The sequence below is a fragment of the Parasteatoda tepidariorum genome, chromosome 2 (assembly GCF_982258835.1).
Source record: "Parasteatoda tepidariorum strain Cologne lab strain chromosome 2, Ptep-v5.0, whole genome shotgun sequence".
NCBI lineage: Eukaryota > Metazoa > Arthropoda > Arachnida > Araneae > Theridiidae > Parasteatoda > Parasteatoda tepidariorum.
This window is the reverse complement of record NC_141756.1, coordinates 118,301,527-118,325,158: the sequence shown is the minus strand read 5'-3', so window position 1 is coordinate 118,325,158 and position 23,632 is coordinate 118,301,527. Positions and strand designations below refer to the sequence as shown.

Here is a 23,632-nt window from a genome sequence, read left to right as displayed (position 1 = left end):
CCGGTTAATTGACAAACTCTATTTTGGCCCTTTATGTGCCCCCTAATTAGTGTATAAAAATCGCCTTTGGTACGATTGTTTGATATATAAAACTCTATTTTCTGACAGAGTTTGAAAATTATAAGTTAATATTAAAGGGAGTTAGGGAGTGAGTGGTGTGCGTAGCTCCGGAGACGAAATTTATCCCTTTTTCAGCTATTAATCCCCCTTTCCCAAAGAAAAATAATTATTTTTATCTATATAACACTTTATTCACGTTGAAATATCGAAAAATAAATTTCAAAAAATAAAATAAGGTAAATAGAAAAAAAAATTAAAAATTAATCCGTGACCTGGACCGAACCCCTGACCACCGCGTCAGCAAACTTCTTTACCCATAGCGGTAACAACCACGCCACGACTCACACGATGCTTTTACGAATATATAGCTTAAAAAAACTTCCTTCCGTTTAATTGACAGACTCTATTTTGGCCCTTTATGTGCCCCCTAATTAGTGTATAAAAATCGCCTTTGGTACGATTGTTTGGTATATAAAACTCTATTTTCTGGCAAAGTTTGAAAATTATAAGTTAATATTAAAGGGAGTTACGGAGTGAGTGGTGCGCGTAGCTCCGGAGACGAAATTTAACCCCTTTTCAGCTATTAATCCCACTTTCCCAAAGAAAAATAATTATTTTTATCTATATAACACTTTATTCACGTTGAAATATCGAAAAATAAATTTCAAAAAATAAAATAAGGTAAATAGAAAAAAAAAAAAAAAAATTAATCCATAACCTGGACCGAACCCCTGACCACCGCGTCTACAAACTTCTTTACCCATAGCGGTAACAACCACGCCATGACTCACACGATGCTTCCACGAATATATAGCTTAAAAAAACTTTCTTCCGGTTAATTGACAAACTCTATTTTGGCCCTTTATGCGCCTCCTAATTAGTGTATAAAAATCGCCTTTTGTACGATTGCTTGGTATATAAAACTCTATCTTCTGGCAGAGTTTGAAAATTATAAGTTAATATTAAAGGGAGTTACGGAGTGAGTGGTGTGCGTAGCTCCGGAGACGAAATTTTACCCTTTTTCAGCTATTAATCCCACTTTCCCAAGGAAAAATAATTATTTTAATCTATATAACACTTTATTCACGTTGAAATATTGAAAAATAAATTTCAAAAAATAAAATAATGTAAATAGAAAAAAAAAATTAAAAATTAATCCGTGACCTGGACCGAACCCCTGACCACCGCGTCAACAAACTTCTTTACCCATAGCGCTAACTACCGGACCACGACTCACGCGATGCTTCCACGAATATATAGCTTAATAAAACTTCCTTCCGGTTAATTGACAAACTCTATTTTGGCCCTTTATGCGCCTCCTAATTAGTGTATAAAAATCGCCTTTTGTACGATTGTTTGGTATATAAAACTCTATTTTCTGGCAGAGTTTGAAAATTATAGGTTAATATTAAAGGGAGTTACGGAGTGAGTGGTGTGCGTAGCTCCGGAGACGAAATTTATCCCTTTTTCAGCTATTAATCCCACTTTCCCTAGGAAAAATAATTATTTTTATCACCTCACTATTTTTATTCACTTTATTCACGTTGAAATGTCGAAAAATAAATTTCAAAAAATAAAATAAGGTAAATAGAAAAAAAAATTAAAAAATTAATCCGTAACCTGGACCGAACCCCTGACCACCGCGTCTACAAACTTCTTTACCCATAGCGGTAACAACCACGCCACGACTCACACGATGCTTCCACGAATATATAGCTTAAAAAAACTTCCTTCCGGTTAATTGACAAACTCTATTTTGGCCCTTTATGCGCCCCCTAATTAGTGTATAAAACTCGCCTTTGGTACGATTGTTTGGTATATAAAACTCTATTTTCTGGCAGAGTTTGAAAATTAAGAGTTAATATTAAAGGGAGTTACGGAGTGAGTGGTGTGCGTAGCTCCGGAGACGAAATTTATCCCTTTTTCAGCTATTAATCCCACTTTCCCAAGGAAAAATAATTATTTTAATCTATATAACACTTTTTTCACGTTGAAATATCGAAAAATAAATTTCAAAAAATAAATAAGGTAAATAGAAAAAAAAAATAAAAAATTAATCCGTGACCTGGACCGAACCCCTGACCTCCGCGTCTACAAACTTCTTTACGCATAGCGGTAACAACCACGCCACGACTCACACGATGCTTCCACGAATATATAGCTTAAAAAAACTTCCTTCCGGTTAATTGACAAACTCTATTTTGGACCTTTATGCGCCCCCTAATTAGTGTATAAAAATCGCCTTTGGTACGATTGTTTGGTATATAAAACTCTATTTTCTGGCTGAGTTTGAAAATTATAAGTCAATATTAAAGGGAGTTACGGAGTGAGTGGTGCGCGTAGCTCCGGAGACGAAATTTATCCCCTTTTCAGCTATTAATCCCACTTTCCCAGTGAAAAATAATTATTTTAATCTATATAACACTTTATTCGCGTTGAAATATCGAAAAATAAATTTAAAAAAATAAAATAACGTAAATAGAAAAAAAAATTAAAAATTAAACCGTGACCTGGACCGAACCCCTGACCACCGCGTCTACAAACTTCTTTACCCATGCGGTAACAACCACGCCACGACTCACACGATGCTTCCACGAATATATAGCTTAAAAAAACTTCCTTCCGGTAAATTGACAGACTCTATTTTGGCCCTTTATGTGCCCCCTAATTAGTGTATAAAAATCGCCTTTGGTACGATTGTTTGGTATATAAAACTCTATTTTCTGGCAGAGTTTGAAAATTATAAGTTAATATTAAAGGGAGTTACGGAGTGTGTGGTGTGCGTAGCTCCGGAGACGAAATTTATCCCTTTTTCAGCTATTAATCCCACTTTCCCTAGGAAAAATAATTATTTTTATCTATATAACACTTTATTCACGTTGAAATATCGAAAAATAAATTTCAAAAAATAAAATAATGTAAATAGAAAAAAAAAATTAAAAATTAATCCGTGACCTGGACCGAACCCCTGACCACCGCGTCAACAAACTTCTTTACCCATAGCGCTAACAACCACGCCACGACTCACACGATGCTTCCTCGAATATATAGCTTAAAAAAACTTTCTTCCGGTTAATTGACAAACTCTATTTTGGCCCTTTATGTGCCCCCTAATTAGTGTATAAAAATCGCCTTTGGTACGATTGTTTGGTATATAAAACTCTATTTTCTGGCAAAGTTTGAAAATTATAAGTTAATATTAAAGGGAGTTACGGAGTGAGTGGTGCGCGTAGCTCCGGAGACGAAATTTAACCCCTTTTCAGCTATTAATCCCACTTTCCCAAAGAAAAATAATTATTTTTATCTATATAACACTTTATTCACGTTGAAATATCGAAAAATAAATTTCAAAAAATAAAATAAGGTAAATAGAAAAAAAAAATAAAAAATTAATCCGTAACCTGGACCGAACCCCTGACCACCGCGTCTACAAACTTCTTTACCCATAGCGGTAACAACCACGCCACGACTCACACGATGCTTCCACGAATATATAGCTTAAAAAAACTTTCTTCCGGTTAATTGACAAACTCTATTTTGGCCCTTTATGCGCCTCCTAATTAGTGTATAAAAATCGCCTTTTGTACGATTGTTTGGTATATAAAACTCTATTTTCTGGCAGAGTTTGAAAATTATAAGTTAATATTAAAGGGAGTTACGGAGTGAGTGGTGTGCGTAGCTCCGGAGACGAAATTTATCCCTTTTTCAGCTATTAATCCCACTTTCCCAAGGAAAAATAATTATTTTAATCTATATAACACTTTATTCACGTTGAAATATCGAAAAATAAATTTCAAAAAATAAAATAATGTAAATAGAAAAAAAAAAATTAAAAATTAATCCGTGACCTGGACCGAACCCCTGACCACCGCGTCAACAAACTTCTTTACCCATAGCGCTAACTACCGGACCACGACTCACGCGATGCTTCCACGAATATATAGCTTAAAAAAACTTCCTTCCGGTTAATTGACAAACTCTATTTTGGCCCTTTATGCGCCCCCTAATTAGTGTATAAAACTCGCCTTTGGTACGATTGTTTGGTATATAAAACTCTATTTTCTGGCAGAGTTTGAAAATTAAGAGTTAATATTAAAGGGAGTTACGGAGTGAGTGGTGTGCGTAGCTCCGGAGACGAAATTTATCCCTTTTTCAGCTATTAATCCCACTTTCCCTAGGAAAAATAATTATTTTTATCACCTCACTATTTTTATTCACTTTATTCACGTTGAAATGTCGAAAAATAAATTTCAAAAAATAAAATAAGGTAAATAGAAAAAAAAATTAAAAAATTAATCCGTAACCTGGACCGAACCCCTGACCACCGCGTCTACAAACTTCTTTACCCATAGCGGTAACAACCACGCCACGACTCACACGATGCTTCCACGAATATATAGCTTAAAAAAACTTCCTTCCGGTTAATTGACAAACTCTATTTTGGCCCTTTATGCGCCCCCTAATTAGTGTATAAAAATCGCCTTTGGTATGATTGTTTGGTATATAAAACTCTATTTTCTGGCAGAGTTTGAAAATTAAGAGTTAATATTAAAGGGAGTTACGGAGTGAGTGGTGTGCGTAGCTCCGGAGACGAAATTTATCCCTTTTTCAGCTATTAATCCCACTTTCCCAAGGAAAAATAATTATTTTTATCTATATAACACTTTTTTCACGTTGAAATATCGAAAAATAAATTTCATAAAATAAAATAATGCAAATAGAAAAAAAAAATTAAAAATTAATCCGTGACCTGGACCGAACCCCTGACCACCGCGTCAACAAACTTCTTTACCCATAGCGCTAACTACCGGACCATGACTCACGCGATGCTTCCACGAATATATAGCTTAAAAAAACTTCCTTCCGGTTAATTGACAAACTCTATTTTGGACCTTTATGCGCCCCCTAATTAGTGTATAAAAATCGCCTTTGGTACGATTGTTTGGTATATAAAACTCTATTTTCTGGCAGAGTTTGAAAATTATAAGTTAATATTAAAGGGAGTTACGGAGTGAGTGGTGCGCGTAGCTCCGGAGACGAAATTTATCCCCTTTTCAGCTATTAATCCCACTTTCCCAGGGAAAAATAATTATTTTAATCTATATAACACTTTATTCGCGTTGAAATATCGAAAAATAAATTTCAAAAAATAAAATAACGTAAATAGAAAAAAAAAATTAAAAATTAATCCGTGACCTGGACCGAACCCCTGACCACCGCGTCTACAAACTTCTTTACCCATGCGGCAACAACCACGCCACGACTCACACGATGCTTCCACGAATATATAGCTTAAAAAAACTTCCTTCCGGTAAATTGACAGACTCTATTTTGGCCCTTTATGTGCCCCCTAATTAGTGTATAAAAATCGCCTTTGGTACGATTGTTTGGTATATAAAACTCTAATTTCTGGCAGAGTTTGAAAATTATAGGTTGCGAAATGTGTTCTGTGTTTGAAATCAAATGTCTTTCTTGGTTAAAGAACGCATAATGGAATAAAAAATAAAATAAAATAAAATGACGGGAGATAGGTTCAAATTTCAAGTCCGTCTAACTCCCTCTAATATTAAGCTATAAATTTTAAACTCGGGCGGAAATTTGGCCTCTGTGAACCGAACCACCCTACAATGGAAAATATTTATAGACCTATTAGGGGGGGGGCTGCAAACGCCCCTTAAGTCTTTTCTTTAGCTCACCGGGAGAGAGTACTTGAAGCTATGAAGTAGTCTGATATCCGTATAAACGTATTTCAACGGCTAAGACTGCATGCTAGTGACTTACGCCTTAAACGATGGGGTGCGGGTTCGAACCCCATCTGAGGTGTCTTCTTGGTGTCCTTGGTGGTCTCTGTGGTGTCCTCTTGATCAAGTGTCTTTCTTGGTGAAAGAACGCATAATGGAATAAAAAATAAAATAAAATGGCGGGAAAAGATTCAAATTTCAAGTCTATCTAACTCTCTTTAATATTAAGCTATAAATTTCAAACTCGGATCGAAAGTTGGCCTCGATGAGCCGAATAACCCTACCATTGGAAATTTTTATAGACCAATTAGAGGGCCAGAAAAGCCCCTCAAGTCTTTTGTTTAGCTAACCGAGGGAAGGTACTTGAATCTATGTAGTAGCTCGATGACCGTGTAAACGTGGTTCAACGGCTAAGACCGCTTGCTCGTGACTTACGCCTTAAGCAAGGTGGTGCAGGTTCGAACCCCGGCCGAGGGCAATTTTTAAAATTTCTTATATTTTTTTCTTTTGTCTTTTTTTTTTACTTTATATTATTTATTTATTGTGTTTTTCGATATATTAAAGGATCCTATATGTAAAAAATATTTTTTTTCCTGGAAATTTCAAATAATGCTCAAAAACTCGAAAAATCCCGGAAAATTAGTTTATTTTAATGATATTATTTTTTAAAATTTCTTTTACAATATTTTCACGATTGTTTAGCATGTGAAATGTGTTCTGTGTTTGAAATCAAGTGTCTTTCTTGGTGAAAGAACGCATAATGGAATAAAAAATAAAATAAAATGGCGGGAAAAAGGTTCAAATTTCAAGCCCATCTAACTCCCTTTAATATTAAGCTATAAATTCCAAACTCGGGCGGAAATTTGGCCTCTAAGAGCCGAACCACCCTACAGAGGAAAATTTTTATAGGCCTATTAGGGGGCTGCAAGCGCCCCTTAAGTCTTTTGTTTAGCTCACCGGGAGAGGGTACTTGAAGCTATGTAGTAGCCCCATCTCCGTATAAACGTGGTTCAACGGCTAAGAAAGCGTGCTGGTGACTTGCGCCTTAAGCGAGGTGGTGCGGGTTCGAACCCCGGCAGAGGTTAATTTTTAAAATTTTTTATTTATTTTTTTTTTTTACATTATATTATTTATTTATTGTGTTTTTCGATATATTAAAAAATCCTGTACAAAAAAATTATTTTTTTTATTCGGGAAATTTCAAATAATGCTTAGAAACTCGAAAATTCCTGGAAAATTAGTTTATTTTTATTATATTTTTTTTTACTCCTTTTACAATATTTTCACTATAGTTTAGCATGCGAAATGTGTTCTGTGTTTAAAATCAAGTGTCTTTCTTAGTGAAAGATCGCATAATGGAATAAAAAATAAAGAGCAAGGAACTAACGCTTCACCGTTATAAATTTTGAACATTTTATGCCAGTGATATAAACGAAAAAGAACTAGAGCTATAATTAGAACATTTCAAGCATGATTTGGCCTAGTAGAATAAGTTAGATAAATTTGGAATAGATGCATAAAATAGTAAAAAACAACAATCTCGGAGACACGTTTCCATACATTGACGTTTGTCATATTTTTTTCAAGCGTGACATTGGACAATTGTCACTCATGATAACTAGATGTAGTGGCGCACGTTCATTCTCCATACTAATCTTGATAAAAAATGAACTAAAAATGAAAGAATGATTTTCCATGTGCATTGAAAATGATGTGCTGGAAATTGATTTTAGCAATGTGATAGAGGGCTTCACCTCTCAAAACGCGTAAAAAGTATTGCTACCTTAAACTTTTGGTGAAAATAATGTAATTAAAGCTTTTATAATAATGTATCAATGTTTTACTTTCTTAAAATAAAAATTATTCAAAAGCAAAATTTTTTCTTTGAAATTACTCATAAAGAGCCCCCTAAGCCTGAGAGCCTGAAGGCAGGCCGAGGGCCCCCAAAACGGCTCTGCTTTTTGTATTATACATTTTCATTTAAAAAAGTTTAATATATTGCCTTAACGCTAGTTTCTTGTACAAAATGAATAAATAATGAAAATGTGACCGAGCTTACACTTTATCGTTCTCATTTATCTGCTATATAACTAAAGTTTTTCTGGAGAGTATGCATAGCGCTATCGAAAGACGGAGCTCCAAAACTAGCACAACAGTACGTTATAGTTCTGGGAGGTAATGTCCCAATAGTTTCGTCAAGAGAGCAGTCCAAAGTTTAGAACAATAAATGTTAATATTTTACTTTTTGTGTACTTCACGATATCTCGAAAACTTATAGAAAGAATTTCAAACATTTTTGCTCTTAGTTATAAAATTCGTTTATCCAAAAGAAAATTCTATGCAAAATATAACTTATAGTAAATGGTAATTATTTTATTTAATAATAGTCGAAAAATTGAACTGCAAGGTAGAAATTTTTTTCAAAATTTAACTTTTCACTAATTGACTGATTTCACTGAAATTTTGCTATTTAAAATTGCATTCTTTAAAATGATGTAAAAAAATTATCCACTATACAATTCAAAAATTTTAAGACTTATATTAAAGAAAAAAACAATGATCATTTACTAAAAGGTATATTTTGAGTGGAATTAAATTTAAATAAACGAATTTAACAATTGTGAACAAAAATCTTTCAATTCGTTTAAAAAGTACTGAACAAAAAAAAATTAACATGAAGGGATTCAAATTTTGGAATTCTCTTCTGTCCAAACTATTGGAACCGTAATTCCAGAGTTCCGGCTGCCCCCAATATCTTGGGGGTCAGACATCTACATCACTAAAAAAAAAAAAGTTGGTTTACTCAGAGAAAGTGCATTTTTGTGTCTGATTTCGTAAAATATTGTTACTGTAAGACTGTCTTTTTTGTGTTAAAAGGGCATTTATATTCTATTCCTTTACTATTTGATTAATTAAAAGCGGCCAAATACTGTCCTTGGAGATTCTTGACCTCATTTCATTCGTTTCTTTTTGCCTACTATGGCAGGTAACACAACTTTTTTTTTATTATAATTAATTTAAGACAGAAATTAAGATTTGTATACTATTGAATTTGTAATTTTTGTTGAGAAGAATATAATTACATGTAGAGAATTGGCCTTTTATGTTTAAATTTCATATTGGTTCAAAATCAAAGTCACTGATCCTAACCAATTTCAAGCATTGATCTGAAATAAATACTGTACTAAAATTTGGATGTATGTCCAATTTTATTGTGTTTTAATCGATTTTATTAACACAGAAACTGTTCGTGTAGAACAGTTTCTGTGTTAATAAATTAATGCAATTAATTCAAATATGGTGTTTTATGTTTTTTAAAGTGTTGACCAAGCTGTAATTGGTCTTGTACCAGGAAGGTTCTGGGTTCGAATCCCGCTTAGTGCATAGGTGTAATCTATCTGTCCTTTTAAGGGTGACATTGATCCATCTTAATGGGACCCACAAAACAGAAATAAACAATAGTGCCTGTCACGTGCCATAGGTTGCCAAAAGTGGTGGGCATTGAAATAATAGTCTTGCACATCATTCATACAAAGTCATCTTGAAGACTAACAGTTAAAATTGAGTCAGCTACTTTTTAAAAAAAATCTTTCTTGCGTTTCCAATTTTATAAATTAGAATGTCTTTAAAGATTAACAGAATATTGTATTTTAAGTTTATACGATTGTATAATATTTTTATGCTCAATTGACTGAATTAAATGATAAATTTTATATTATGCCTTTTGAGGTAACAATATGTCTTTTTAAATCTGTTCTGTCTCTTTCTTTCAGTATCTTGCTTTTTGTTATGTGTCACGTTGATGCACTCTTTTATACATATATATATACATATATATATACATATATATATATACATATATATATATACATATATATATACATATATATATATATACATATATATATACATATATATATATATACATATATATATATATACATATATATATATATACATATATATATATATACACATATATATATATAACGTCGTTGCCGAGAGGAAGGATAAAAACAGGTCTTAGGCAGGGAAAGAGGGCACAATATTTAATTTTTAGAGAGAGAAAAATCATCAAAGTGACACAAAATCCTTGCGTTCTTCGATAAAAGTTAGTTTCCCAAAACTGTGGCTTTTCTTCAAGTGCTAGCTTCTATTGTTCAATATTTATCAGTGTTTCAATCAAATGACTTCTACTAACGTACTATTGAACATATTTTCTAAATTTAAGAAGTTTTTAATTAAATACAGTAGCAATAAATTCTAAATTCAAATTTATTTAAACTGAAACAGTTTCAGTGAAATAGTAGTAAGCTTGTATATAAAGTGAACTAAGTACCTTGGATAGATATTCTATAAAATAGCAGCTTTCCCTTAAAATATATCTTCAAGAAATGATAAATAAATGAGATACATTTTCTTTTGATAATTTTTATTTTTACCTTTTTATTTATTTTTTAGTGGTAAGTAAGTGTACAGCATATATGTAAAAAGTACAAAATAGGACACAAAAAAAAAATATAATAAAGTAAAATGAGAAAATTTGAAGTATGTCTATTTTTTTTCGTTCTTATACAATAGACAAAGAGTATTGGTAGCCAGCTTGACTGTATGATGCTGCAATCACATAAGGTTTATGACAGCTACTAGTGGCAACATCCTGAGAAAAGGAGCAGCTAAAAGTCTTGTCTGCTTATTCAGCTGTAAAATAGAAGCATTTTTCTTGTTAAAAAAATTTAAATCATGTTACCTTAAAGTTCTGCAGTGGGTCAGAATCTAATCTAAGACATAAATTATATTAATATCTGACAACTATGCCAAATAATAAAGAGCTTAATTATTTTTTATGAATTTAAAAAATTTACAATTATATCTAATACATATAACAAAATTAATGACTAAATTTTGACTTGTTATGCCACAGAGATATTCTTCAAAGCGAATGAAAATCTGCATAAATCATAGTAGAAACATGAAGTCCTGGTAAACATATCTCACAGAAAAGCTTTAAGCAGACAATGCTGTGAGATTATTCTCCGGGACAAATGTAAATCATCAGTAGAACAAACGGCAATGTGAATACTAATAAAATTTTTTTATTAAAAACAAATTATATTAAATATTTAAAGAATAATTCATTATATAATCCAGGCAAAAGCTAGAAGAGAACAAGTTGCTTCAAATTAGTATTGCACTCAAGATACCTTGTGAAAATTTCAATCAATGGCTAAGTATATAACTAAAAGCACAGCTTTTTAAATTGTAAATCTAAAATGGATTGAATACATTACTTCGAATCAACTTGAGTAACAGAGTGAAAGAGGGACATTTAACACAGAAGTATACATTTTAAGAGAACATTTTTAATTAGCAGAAGAGTGTTATAAGCATGCACACATACAATTACATATATAAGAAAAATACCCATAAATTATTAAACTTCCGACACCTTCAGAGAAGTTTCACTACTCGTTATTAAAAAGCATAATAAACATTATTACAAAGCAGTAATGTTAAATATATCACATTATATATAAGCAGTAACATTCATTCATAGAAATGTTAAATATTTTTTTCTCGGCAAAAGACAGACGAGAACAAGTTGCTTCAATTAGATAACAAGATATCTTGAATTGCAATCAAGATATCTTGTTAAGATTTCAACTGATGGTTGAGTATATAGTTCAAAACACAACTTTTCAAATTGTAAATCTGAATTACAACTTGAATTACAGAGTGAAAGAGGATCATTTAACACAGAAGTATACATTTTAAGAGAACATTTTTAATAACCAGGAAAGTGTTATAAGCATGCACACATACATTTATATATATATAAAATAAAAAATGCCCACGATTTATTAAACCTGGCTCATCCAACATCTTCCGGGAATACTTGCAACACCTTCAGAGTAGTTTCACTACACTTTTGGGTGGAAGCGCTACTCCAACTCATACTTTGGGATTTGGTGCATTCGTCACTTAAAAAATCAAAACATAAAAAAGGAGTTGAAAAGGGTGTTAATATCTGAAGGCATGTTGACGCAGTTAACAGAACATTGGAGCACACATCCACAATTAGGCAATCGCTCTCGTGCTTTGCTAGTCGACCAAAAAGCTTTTATTAACAATAAAAAATTGGCCCACTTCCTCCATGCATGTTTAACTTGTCATGAGGTAGAACTAATTCTCTCAACTCAATCTTCTAGCATTCAGGTGTTCACTCAAGTATTATAGTTATAATGGGTTTTGCAAAAATGAATTTTTGAATCACATAGTTACAGTCTAGTAAAAGAAGTAAAAACTAAAGGAAGATAGTTCTCATTGTTACAATTTTAAGTTATGTCTAAGTGTTGATAGGTTACTGGGTTACAAAGTTACATTGAGAGTTAAATTGCTAAAATTAAATAAATTATTGTTACGAGAGGTTTGCTGCTCGGTTTCTTATTTTCAACTCTTTTGCAGGTCTTCAATTTAGTCAGGTTATTTACGTCTGAAAGAGAGGGGTAGTGTCTGATTAATCTTATTTAATATTTCGATTGCAGAATCCATCAGAGTTTAGACATAAATAACAGCATTCAAAGAACAAGACAATCACAGGATATTACATCACAACATTTAATAGTTAGTCACAGCACAGATTTTTTAAAATTTATTTTCTTTGCATATGACATAAATGAGCTCACGGCCAACTGCTTGATCGGCGGGTGCACTGCCTACGGTAGAACTTAGTTGCAGAACTGTGGTGAGCAATAATTTTGTACAAAATAAGAGGTAAACAGCAGAGCAACAATTTTGTGCTTTTGTATAAACAACTGAAGTTTATTTAAAAATGATAAAAGATTTCGCTTTTGTAAGAAATAATAAGTCTGTGTATAGTTCATTTTGTAAATATACATCTTTAACCTTGGCTGATGATTGTCTTTGCCAGGTCCTGTGAATGTGCCATTTACACAGCAAATGTGAAACCTTTTCAAAAATCGTATTGAATGGATCAGCTGTAAATTTATTATTAGTCATTATACAATTACAATTTAGGTTTGGAATTTTAGATTTTAGAGAAAGAAATACTTAATGGTTTCTGCATCTAAACTGCTAGTAATAAAATGTGCAACTGGATAACTATGTCCAAACTCTGTAACTGAATTTTATCTAAAAATATGATAAATATTTGTGTTATGAATTAAGCTAAAGAGACTTTACTACATCATCAAGTAAAACTTAAATAGAACATTAAACAAGAAAACCCACATTTCTTTCATTAAACAAGAAAACCCACATTTCTTTTAGACTGCTCTTATATCTCACAACTTGCAAACTTAATTCTTTATTTTGATCTTTTAGAACAGACACATTTACAGACTGATGGCAGAAATAACTAACTTTTTAAAAAATTAACATAAGCAACTAACTTAACTTTCTGATACAAGAACAATGTTAACCTTAAAGGAGAAAAAATAAATCTTCAAAAAATAACTAAAGCATTACACCAATATTAACAAAAATATGGTTTAATAACACAAGCCTGCGAAATTGAAGTTTTTGAAAAATACAAGAGAAGTTATTGTTGATTTATATGTTATTTGATGTGCTGATTTCGAAAATGATCTTCATTTTTCCTAATCACATTAGGATTTTTTGTAAAATCGATATTAATGTTTTTACTAAAATCCTATTTGGAAAAGAATTCTCTCAAACAATTTTGCATGTACTGTCCGGTAACTGCTCTCTTCATTCATTTTGATCTATGTAAAATTTAATCTTGTGAAAGAAAATTGATTTTTGAGCTATCAGCTAATTTTTTATTGGTCAAAATGAATAAAAAGTACTGTTACCAGACCGCACAAGTCACCTCTGGTCGAGAGAAAAACAATAAGTTCCTTGCGTTTAAACATTTTATATCAGTTTCTGGAAGAAAATCACCAACATACAATTTTAATTAATTTTTTTTTATTAAGATAGCTTACGTAAAAATGACGATTGACCAAAAATAGCAAATATTGTGTATGTGTACATGAAAGTTTGAAACAAATACAAAACAAGCAAAAAACTTATTGGTAATTTAAAGGTAACGTAAAAAAGAGAAAAGTTTCTATTTAAGGATATACTCGTTTTCCTCTGAAACTTATTTTTGATGATCTTCTTTTATGCTAAATCTCAGATCTATCATTCAACAGTAGTCGGCGAGCATGTTCTTGTCCCATCTTCCTTGATATTTACGCTCCATATATCTGATATCTTGATGGAACCTTTCTTCTTGTTCTTCGCTGACTGCTCCTAAATTATCGGGTAAAAAGTTCACATGTGAGCAAAGGAAATGCATTTTTACACTCATGAAGCTACCCAAAGTTTTAAATTTGTCCAGCATTTTCATTACAATTTCCTAATAATCAGGATCCTTGTAATTACCCAGAAATTTACTCACGACATCTTTGAAAGCAACCCAAGTTTCTTTTTCCGTTGCTGACGTGTCTCAAATTCTTTATCCTTCATGAGTTTGCAGATATCTGGACCAACAAAGATTCCTCCGTTCAACTTGGCTTGGGATAAACCTGAAAACTTTTCGAACGGGTATTTGAAACAATCGCCATCTTTTGGAACAGCCTTGACAAACTGCTTCATTACACCTAATTTTATATGTAGCGGAAGTAACAATACTTTTTTCGAATAAACTTAGCTGTTTCGAATAACGTTCTTGGTGCCTGGGTCAAGATTTTGTCTTTTCAGTCATTCTTTTTTTTACCCAATGTTGAGTCTTGTCACGGCTGTCCCATTCACAAATGAAACATGGGAACTTTGTAAATCCACCTTGTTGACCAAGAAGCATGGAGATAACTTTCAAATCACAGGAGATGGTCCAATTGTGATCGATGTATTTTAGTTTGTCCAGGACGAATGCCAGGCTTTCATAGCATTCTTTTAAATATACTGAGTGTCCAACTGGTACAGATGCATACTGGCTCCCATGATGAACAGCTTTGAGGCTTCTTTTAGATGAATCTATAAACAGCCTCCACTCATCTTTTTCGTAGATGACATTAAATTTGCTCATCAATCCAGGAACATCAGAACAATATACAAAGTTCTCCTCTTCATCAAAGTACTTAATAAATTCCTTTTCACGATTCCTGTACCAATAAAGTGATGTTCCTTTGGCCAATAAGTTTTTTTTTCTTTCTGTCTGGAGCCTAACAATTCATCTGCCTCTTTCAAAAGGCCAAGATCTCTGCTCAGATAATTAAGTTCAACCTGAGAGAAGGGCTGAGGTGAACCGGCTACAGGTGGCTTATATTCAATATTGGAGTTTTGAACTTCTGGATGTTCCAAGTCTGAAGAGATGATTGGCAATTCAGTTGGAGGCGCAGGCACACCAGGTCCATAAGGAACGAGGCATATAGCCGATTTAATACTATCAGGATAAGATATTAGCCTTTGATTTTTCTGGTTATACCCACGAACATGGCAGGAACAAAAATAACAATCATCAAAGTGGTTTTGGGCTCCCTCCATGTCATAGGAATTCCAAATGACACAAAATGACACTGCACACAAAATTTATGGAGAGCCCACGATTTGTCCTGGTCTCCTAATTTCATGCCAAAATATGCCCCATTAGTTGTCTTACATAGTCTGTAATGCTCCTCATGCAATTTTTAACAACACTATACTCGCCGCATACATAACAAAAGCCACCTGGGAAAGTTTTACAATGTCTCGAACTCGAAGTCATGTTTCACGAAACACACAGAAAAAAAGCAGACGTTAAAGTCACTCCCTATTACGTTTGCTAGTGTTTCTGAGAGGTTAGCGAACCTAGATAAAAATTCTCGCGACGCTATTGTTAGAGAGAGATTGTGACAGAGTAGTCATAGAGGGCTGCTTTTGCAGATTTAACCTAAGTAGAATGCTGGTCAGTCAAGAAGTTAAGCAATTCAAAAACGAAATTTTTTTATGGTAAATGTTCATAAAAATTCCAGTAAAACTGAATTTTTTAAAAAAACGCAACGTGATAGAAAGTTTTCATTATTATTTTCCATTTCAGCACCAAAAAATACATTAAGTTCAGCTATCAGACCCCTTGAATTTTTTTCATCGAAGGCCTGTGTAATAAAAGTTTATTAACTTCCAGACATAGTTTTTTTTCTTCCTCTCTTCTTCAGCCCGCATTTGATTTAGGGTGAAAAAGAGAGACCTTATATTATTTTGAATGTTTTATAAGTCAAAATCAATCCTACTGAATATTGATACATGACAATTCATCATTTATTATGAAGTAAGATTTAAATACTTTTAAAAATGACATTAATTAATTTTATTTCTCCCTATTATTAGAAATTGAATGCTAAAATAATAAATTTTTAAAAATTGATAAAGAAAAAAGAAATATTTTTTTTTAAATAATCAATATAAAAAAACAATATATTAATACATTTATTGTTTATTAATAAAAGAGGAAAATACTAGCCAGCCTTTCTTTCTAATCAACCAGCTTAATGTCTTTTTCTTAGCCTGCATTTGATTAAAGACAAATACAGGGAAACATCAAAAGATATTTATTCTGAACTTAATTATTTTATTAAAATTTTAATTTACAAACAGAACACTATAACAATACAGTTTTTAAAAAAAATACTTAAGGTTAAATGCCACCGTTAATAATATTCAATCGCACAATGTCAGATTTGATTTAAGCGAAATCTTTCAAGTCTTGAAAAGTGACTTCACGTCACTCTCTGAAACCGAATTTAGGACGAGGGTCAGGGAGAGACTGACCGAGATGTGTTATCGGTCGATTAGAGAGAAATTCAAATTGGAATGTAGAATCGCAATCAAAATAGTGTTGAATCAACTTGCACCTAAACAAGTTGATCTTATTCTGGGAAAGGAAAACAACATTCATCCGAACATTGTTAAGCTCACTTGGTCGAGTTGTACAAAGTTTATTCTAAACAAAAATTGTAGAATTTCAAGTCGAGCGCATCAGTACAGAAAACTATATTACGATAAGGAAAGCTTTGTTATCGTAAGGGAAGAGGATGTGAAGTATGCAAGAAAGGCTATAAAGCGATTGCATAAACTTAAAGTCATTGTTCAGAAGGATAATACGCTATCTTCCATAAGTCATTTAAATTCTTGTAAAAATAGCTTACTGATAGAAAGTACATAAAAAGAAATTGCAACATTTAAGTGTTGTTGTTGTTAATTTACGTCGCACTAGAGCTGCACAATGGGCTATTGGCGACGGTCTGGGAAACATCCCGGAGGATGATCCGAAGACATGCCATCACAATTTTGATCCTCTGCGGAGGGGATGGCACCCCCGCTTCGGTAGCCCGACGACCTGCGCGAAGTCGAGCACTTTACGGTAGCACAGTTTAACGAGGACCAATGCCGCACACCCTCGGTCCCTACGCAGACTGATCCAAGTGGTCACCCACCCGCACACTGACCGCAGCCAGTGATGCTTGACGTGATCTGCTGGGAACCGTGTCTTAAGGATCAGTCCACTGCGGGACACAACATTTAAGTGATTTAACTATTATTTAAATTTTGTCTATTCTACTTTTCAGTCTAAATTCAAATTCAGTGCCTGCCATTGGAGAAAAAAAACTTTTCAGTCTGATTATACGAGCTAATAATTCATAATACATTTATTAATCTAATTGAAATAATTAAGTATAATTAAGCTATGTAACAAAATATTGCTAGCTGTTGAGTAAATAATACATGAAATTCATTCAAAATGATGTTATGTAAAGCATTACTCTATAATAGGATTTTAAATAATTTATGATTTGAAATCTTTTAGGGAGAAAGTGAGATATTTTCTAATTATGCTATTTACAATCACCCAGGCACTAATTAAGTTAATTTCTATTAGATGTCTAGTATGTTTTTAAGGGGTCACAGTACCTTCGCAACAATTCTTTTAGATAAAGATATAATCATTCATTTTGTGGATGCTTTACATGCTCATTTAACTTATAATCAATAATTTATTTTAAAAAAATAATTAATCTGTTTAATTTTTTAAAAATTTTAAAAAAATTTGAAAAAATTCAAAAATTTTAAATCCCTAAGCCTTTTTTATTTGAACATATTTTCAAAAAAATTTTTTTTTCCTTGGTGCTTACAATATTCATCTTAACAATTTTGTGCATTCATTTGTTGATTAATCAATTAGAATATTTTTGATAGATTATTTTGTAAAAATGTAGAAAAAAAGGTCAAAAATTCCTGTTAGGTATATATAACATGCTGTAAAAATTTTAATACCTCATAAAATGCTTATTCCATGCACAGTTTAAATAAGTGTATTATACTCAAGATAAAAAAGTAATAATACTTAAATAGAAAAAATTCCTTAGGGATTTAATTAAGATAAAAACACAAAATTATCATCAATGAGTAAAAGCACTCTAAAATCTGTCTGCTGTGCAAGTTTCTGTATTAGGACAATCTAAAATCAGTCATAACTTTTTTAAAAATGTAGATAGATAGATGATTTTTTTTCAGTGAATTTGAAATAGTTTAAAGTTTTATTATAAGCAATAAAAAAAGTTCGATACTTTGGTCATTTTTTGGGTACTGTGACCTCTTAAAAAAAATATAAAATTTTTTTGCAGACATAAAGCCTGTGATTGAAATGGAAAATAATGAACATAAAAGAATAAATGTATTTTAAATGCAATTGAAATATTTGACTAAAATTTCAAGTATTACTCAAAGGTCTTAGAAATAATATTTCTTTTAAATATACATGTATTAAAATAATTTAAATATCACATTATAAAGTTAATTATTTGATAATAGTAATTATTGTCCAATATGTCATTTGCAATATTGATAAAAACTAATAAAAATTTCAGAGCAAATCAAATAATTCAGATGTATTTAGTTTATTCTAAAAATAATTAAGGAGTGGACTTTAAATTAAAAATATTATCTTCCTGGCTTTTTCATTTTCCACTTTATTTTTCATTTGAGTATACTAGGACATTTACCAAAATTAAAAAAGCAAGCCTCTCACAGAGACATAAGTAAGCTTTTCTTCTGTTATCTGTTCAATATTAGATGGCTAAATATATGGTTCATCATTAAATTGGAAGCATTTGAGATGCAACAACATCCTCAAAAATATTCATAGAAAAGATCTGCATAATAAATGTTATTGTGATTTCATAATTAATGTCATGAAATTACTAAAATATTTCTTGTGAACTTAGTTAAAAAATATTTTTTTCCTTTTAACTCTGAAATGTAAACTAATTATAATAATTATAATAAAAGGCTAAGAAATGGAAGTCCTATCACTTTTTCTTTTTTATTTGTAGTGAAGAGCAGTTCTGGTATGATAACAACAAATGAAAAGGAACAATTCTGGCACCGCCGCTGGAATAGAACACATGAAGAGAAAGGTATTTTGTTGCCGTTGAACATAAAAGAATTTGAAAATGGTTTCCCCTACCTTCCAAAAATATATAAACTTATAAATACAGATTTTATATAAATGATAAATAGGTTTAAGTAGCATTAAATTTTACTCAAAAATGATAACTAGCTACAAATTAGATTAAAAAAAATTTTTAAATTTAAATCAGTGACATTTAAAAAAAAAAATCCAAGTGGTTTAAATTATGATTTTTCCTCTTTCAATACCTATTCATGTTAAATAATTCCTTGTTAACAATGCTTGATATTTCTGATTCATACCGAAATAAATACAATAATGTTATCTTTTTAACATATTAATAACTGGTACATTCATATATTTTAAATAGGCATTAAGAAAAGATGTTGGTGCATGCAAAAGTCTCATTCAGACATGTATTCTTTAATCCAACATGCTAAGCAGGGCATGTATTAAAATGTTGAAATTTTTTAAGCACTAGGAGATCCTGAATAACACACAAAAATAATGGGTTAGCGTTATTTTTAAAAAATATCTATAAATTTATGCATATAGACATAAATTTATTAAAGAAAATTATTTAGAGTCAGATAATAATAATAAGAACAAACAGGTATGAAAGTTACAACAATAAATTTAACATGTTAAGCAACATACCGAGCTGGTTCCAAGAGTTTTTTAGCAGTTACACCATCTCCCTGCTCTAACTTGATCAATGCCAATTCAGTCACAGTGAAAGGTATCAAATACATATCATCTTTAACTCACTTTTCACTGAAATATTTCCAATTGTTTAGGATCACAAAAAATATAATTAAACAACCAAAAAATCCTAAAGGACTTTTGAAATGAAATCATAAGTTTTTCTGTACTGTTTAGCTTTATTCATTCACATATAGCACGAAATAATTATTTCTTATATTTTAGTATTTTTATTATTCTTTTGAGGTCAAAATGCAACTAATTTATATTTTGTTTGAAAATATTCATAAAAATTCATAAAAAGAAGTTTTTAAATAATAACATGTAATATAAGTCTTATAATGTATAATGTTAATCCTTCACTAAATAGTTTTTTTCTTCCTCTTTTTTGAATCAAATTTTCGCTTAATCATAATACTTCATTAGAAATTAGAAATTTTTCTCCACTTCCATAAACTTTCTTGTCTTTAGTTAAATAAACTCAGTAAATATTAATGGTTACCTTTTGTAGAAAAATATCCAACATTCTTTTTCTTATCTAGGGAAAACTATTATTTGGAAAGGAAGTAAAAAGTTTCTTTTAAAACAAAATTTCTTAAAACTTTATGTTAATAAGTAAATCAAAATCAACCAACTACTTTGTGATTCATATGTTTATGCTTATTATCATCTTTTTTAGAGTATAACAAAAGTTTGAAAAAATAATGGACACTAAATATAGCTTAAAAACATAGAAAAAATATTACAAAAATAGAAATTAAATTTTCAAAGCATGAAAATTAATAAAGTCTATTTCAACAAGATATTTTTAAATAATGCAACAACCATTTTTAAACTTTTATCAACATTAATTTTACTAATATAAATCTTTATATCAAGAAGCTGGGAGAAAGCTGTGCATAATTCTTATTAAAATGTAAATTGTGGAAAACACTTTGATTAAAATTTATAAGAAAGCTAATATGAACTAATTTATTTAAGTAATTAATCACAAATTAAAAACTGCCAGTAATTACATAGGCGTCAGAATCTAATAAAACAAATGGGATTGATGAATTAGTCACATTAATTATAAATTAGCTATCAATAATTTTAAAATAAATTTCAATCAACGTATTTTACTTTAATATACAAATTAAATTAACAAAAAAACTAACACTGGTTTTCATTATTGTAATAATTGTAATTTAATTGAGACAATTATCAGTCAAGATCAGTAGACCACTGATGGACTCTGGTCTACTGATTGAACTATATTTTAGAGTGAATATTTTTAAAGATACATTCTCTTGTAATTAAATTGTTATTGCAGAAATTGTTATTGTTAGAAATTGATCAACTTGCATTAAAGATTTTAAAATTTTGCAATATGATCTACAGATTTAGTTTTTAGCCAAGTTATAGAAATAAGCACATGTACATTGTTTCTAGATTATATTAATTGAACTGTATTTGTGCTTTTATTTTTATTCGTTAATTTGTAAATCACTCTAGTATTCAGCGGTAAATTACGTGCATGTTAACTAAAGACTATAATACTTAAGTACTTTTATTCAGTATTTTAATCCGAGTTTTTATTTAAACCCAAACAGCCAACAATCAATATAAGGACTCTTGCTGACTTAAACAGAGCACTTAAATTATAGTATAGTGAGGTAACATATATAAAATAAAGGTTCTAAAAATTTAATTGTTAATAATTCTTGCGAGGTAGATACATTTTTTTCTGTAATTTAAAAAATAGATAAAACACTTCTCTTTAAATACTTCTTTTAGGAATGAAGACATTTAATTTCAAATGCTATTATGGAAAGTTTCATGGAACCAGGTGTGCCAAAAATTCCGTATGATTTGAAAAATTAAGCAAAGAACGGTGGATATTTACTAAAACATTTTTCTTGTTTAATTTCAAAATTAGATACTAAGATTGTCAGCAGATGGAATCTATGGCTACAAACACCATTGTTCCAACTAAAAAAGTATTTGCAAGAATGTCATGTCTAAATTAATGTCCTTAAACTTGGCCAGGTTTTGCTGCATATGGTAGTCATTTAGAAAAATTTCCTTCTGTTGTCTTTTAATATTATCAGAACTTTTGTTCAATTATGTGCAACTAATTTTAAAACTAAAAAATTACCTAGTTTCTTAAGAACAGTAGAAAAGCAAGTAATTCTATCACCTTCATTTTTTCTTTAGTTAATATTTCAAATTCTAGGTCATTTTTCTGACAGCAAGTATAATGAACAGTAAAATAACATTGCATGCATCAAATGGGACTTTCGTATCTTACATTTTAATGAAGAGGTCTATGCAATAGGGAAGCCTACAAAAAAGAAGGTAAGCTATTTATAAAAACGCAAATGAAATGAGTCATTCTATAATATTGCATGTGCAAATAAAAAAAACACAATAGCAAATAAAGCTAATTACCAATAATTACTTCATTCAAATAATTTTAAAATACAGTCGTTTAAAATCGTACCAAGAAATGACTCCACGGAAACAATCTTCAACTTGATTGATGCGACCCAAATTAGTACCGCTGACTCGACCAAATTATATACAGCTCTCAGTAATATTAATCATGTCGTGTGCCCGCTATATCTAGATAAATATGAATATGAAAAAAATTAGAGACAATAACTAAAAACACACAAAATTCACTGAATTGGTTAAGTAAGAACATTTTAAAAAGTGTAATGTCATTAATTTTGAAACTTCACAAGAAACTTGATTTATGAGTATTTTACAAGATGAAGTTTTAAATAAATTTTATCTAAAACTGATTCTGCCAGCTAAGTGTTACACAATGAGTCAAGATGCAACAAGTTTTCAACTGTGATAAAACTAGTGCTTTTATATATATATATATATATATATATATATATATATATATATATATATATATATATATTTCTTAGGGAAAATTTCACTTCGATATTCAACGTTTTTGATATAAGTTTAAAAACTATTTTTTATCACAATCAGGCTGAGTTATGAGAGCGAATGCAAAATATATGTCAAATGTGGCAAAATGACCGATGCACAAAAACTAAGTGACAGTACAATAGACTACACATAAATATTTTTGAAAATTAAAAAGAATAAAACAATTTTAGTACTTAAAAAATTAATAAAAATAAGAATCAAGGAGGAAAAATGTTTTAAGAAATTAAAAAGAATGCATGAAGAAAGATTTTAAGGAATAAGAACTTTAAAAAAAAATGAGCCCCACACCAGACTCCAAAGAATGGAAATTAGTACTTGAGAACAATACTGTATTTTTCACTGAGGAACCAAAGTATCAATCTCAGACATGATAAATGTTAGTGTATTTTTTTTATTTATAAGATAGACAAATGATTCCTGAAAGAAGAAATTATCTGAATTTTCTTCAATGTTTTTTTCTTTTAGTGCTTAATTTTTTTTCTTTTCGTATATAAAAAATAAATAAAAGACTTACAGACAAAAGAAACATTAAAACAAACAAATTCCTCCATAGTTGAACTAAGTGTGGCTTTAAAAAAAAAGAAGAAAAAAAGATATTAAAGTTTGTAAAATCTATTGCAATAACTGAAAAAAGATTGATGATAAAAACCTCAAGTATTTACTACGAAATCGCACAAATTGAGCAGGTGAAAAAGAAGTTAATCAAATGTATGTTTCGAGATTCACATATTATAATTAATAATACTGTATTAAAAATATTGAGATTTTA

The 23,632-nt window shown here is 30.7% G+C and overlaps 1 long non-coding RNA gene across 5 annotated transcripts in view; it reads right to left on the bottom strand.

Annotated features, from left to right (window-relative positions):
- Positions 1-10,206: 10,206 nt before the first annotated feature.
- Positions 10,207-23,632, bottom strand: part of LOC147816108 (uncharacterized) — an 85,648-nt gene continuing 72,222 nt past the window's right edge. For 2 of the 5 annotated variants that reach the window (XR_015431763.1, XR_015431764.1), the window contains 3 exons: positions 22,397-22,518; positions 19,870-19,986; positions 10,226-10,502 (listed from right to left, as the gene is read on the bottom strand). This is a non-coding gene — a long non-coding RNA (uncharacterized LOC147816108). Of the gene's footprint in view, positions 10,503-19,869; positions 19,987-22,396; positions 22,519-23,632 lie in introns of all 5 variants that reach the window. The other 3 variants (XR_015431761.1, XR_015431766.1, XR_015431765.1) reach the window with 3 other exon arrangements.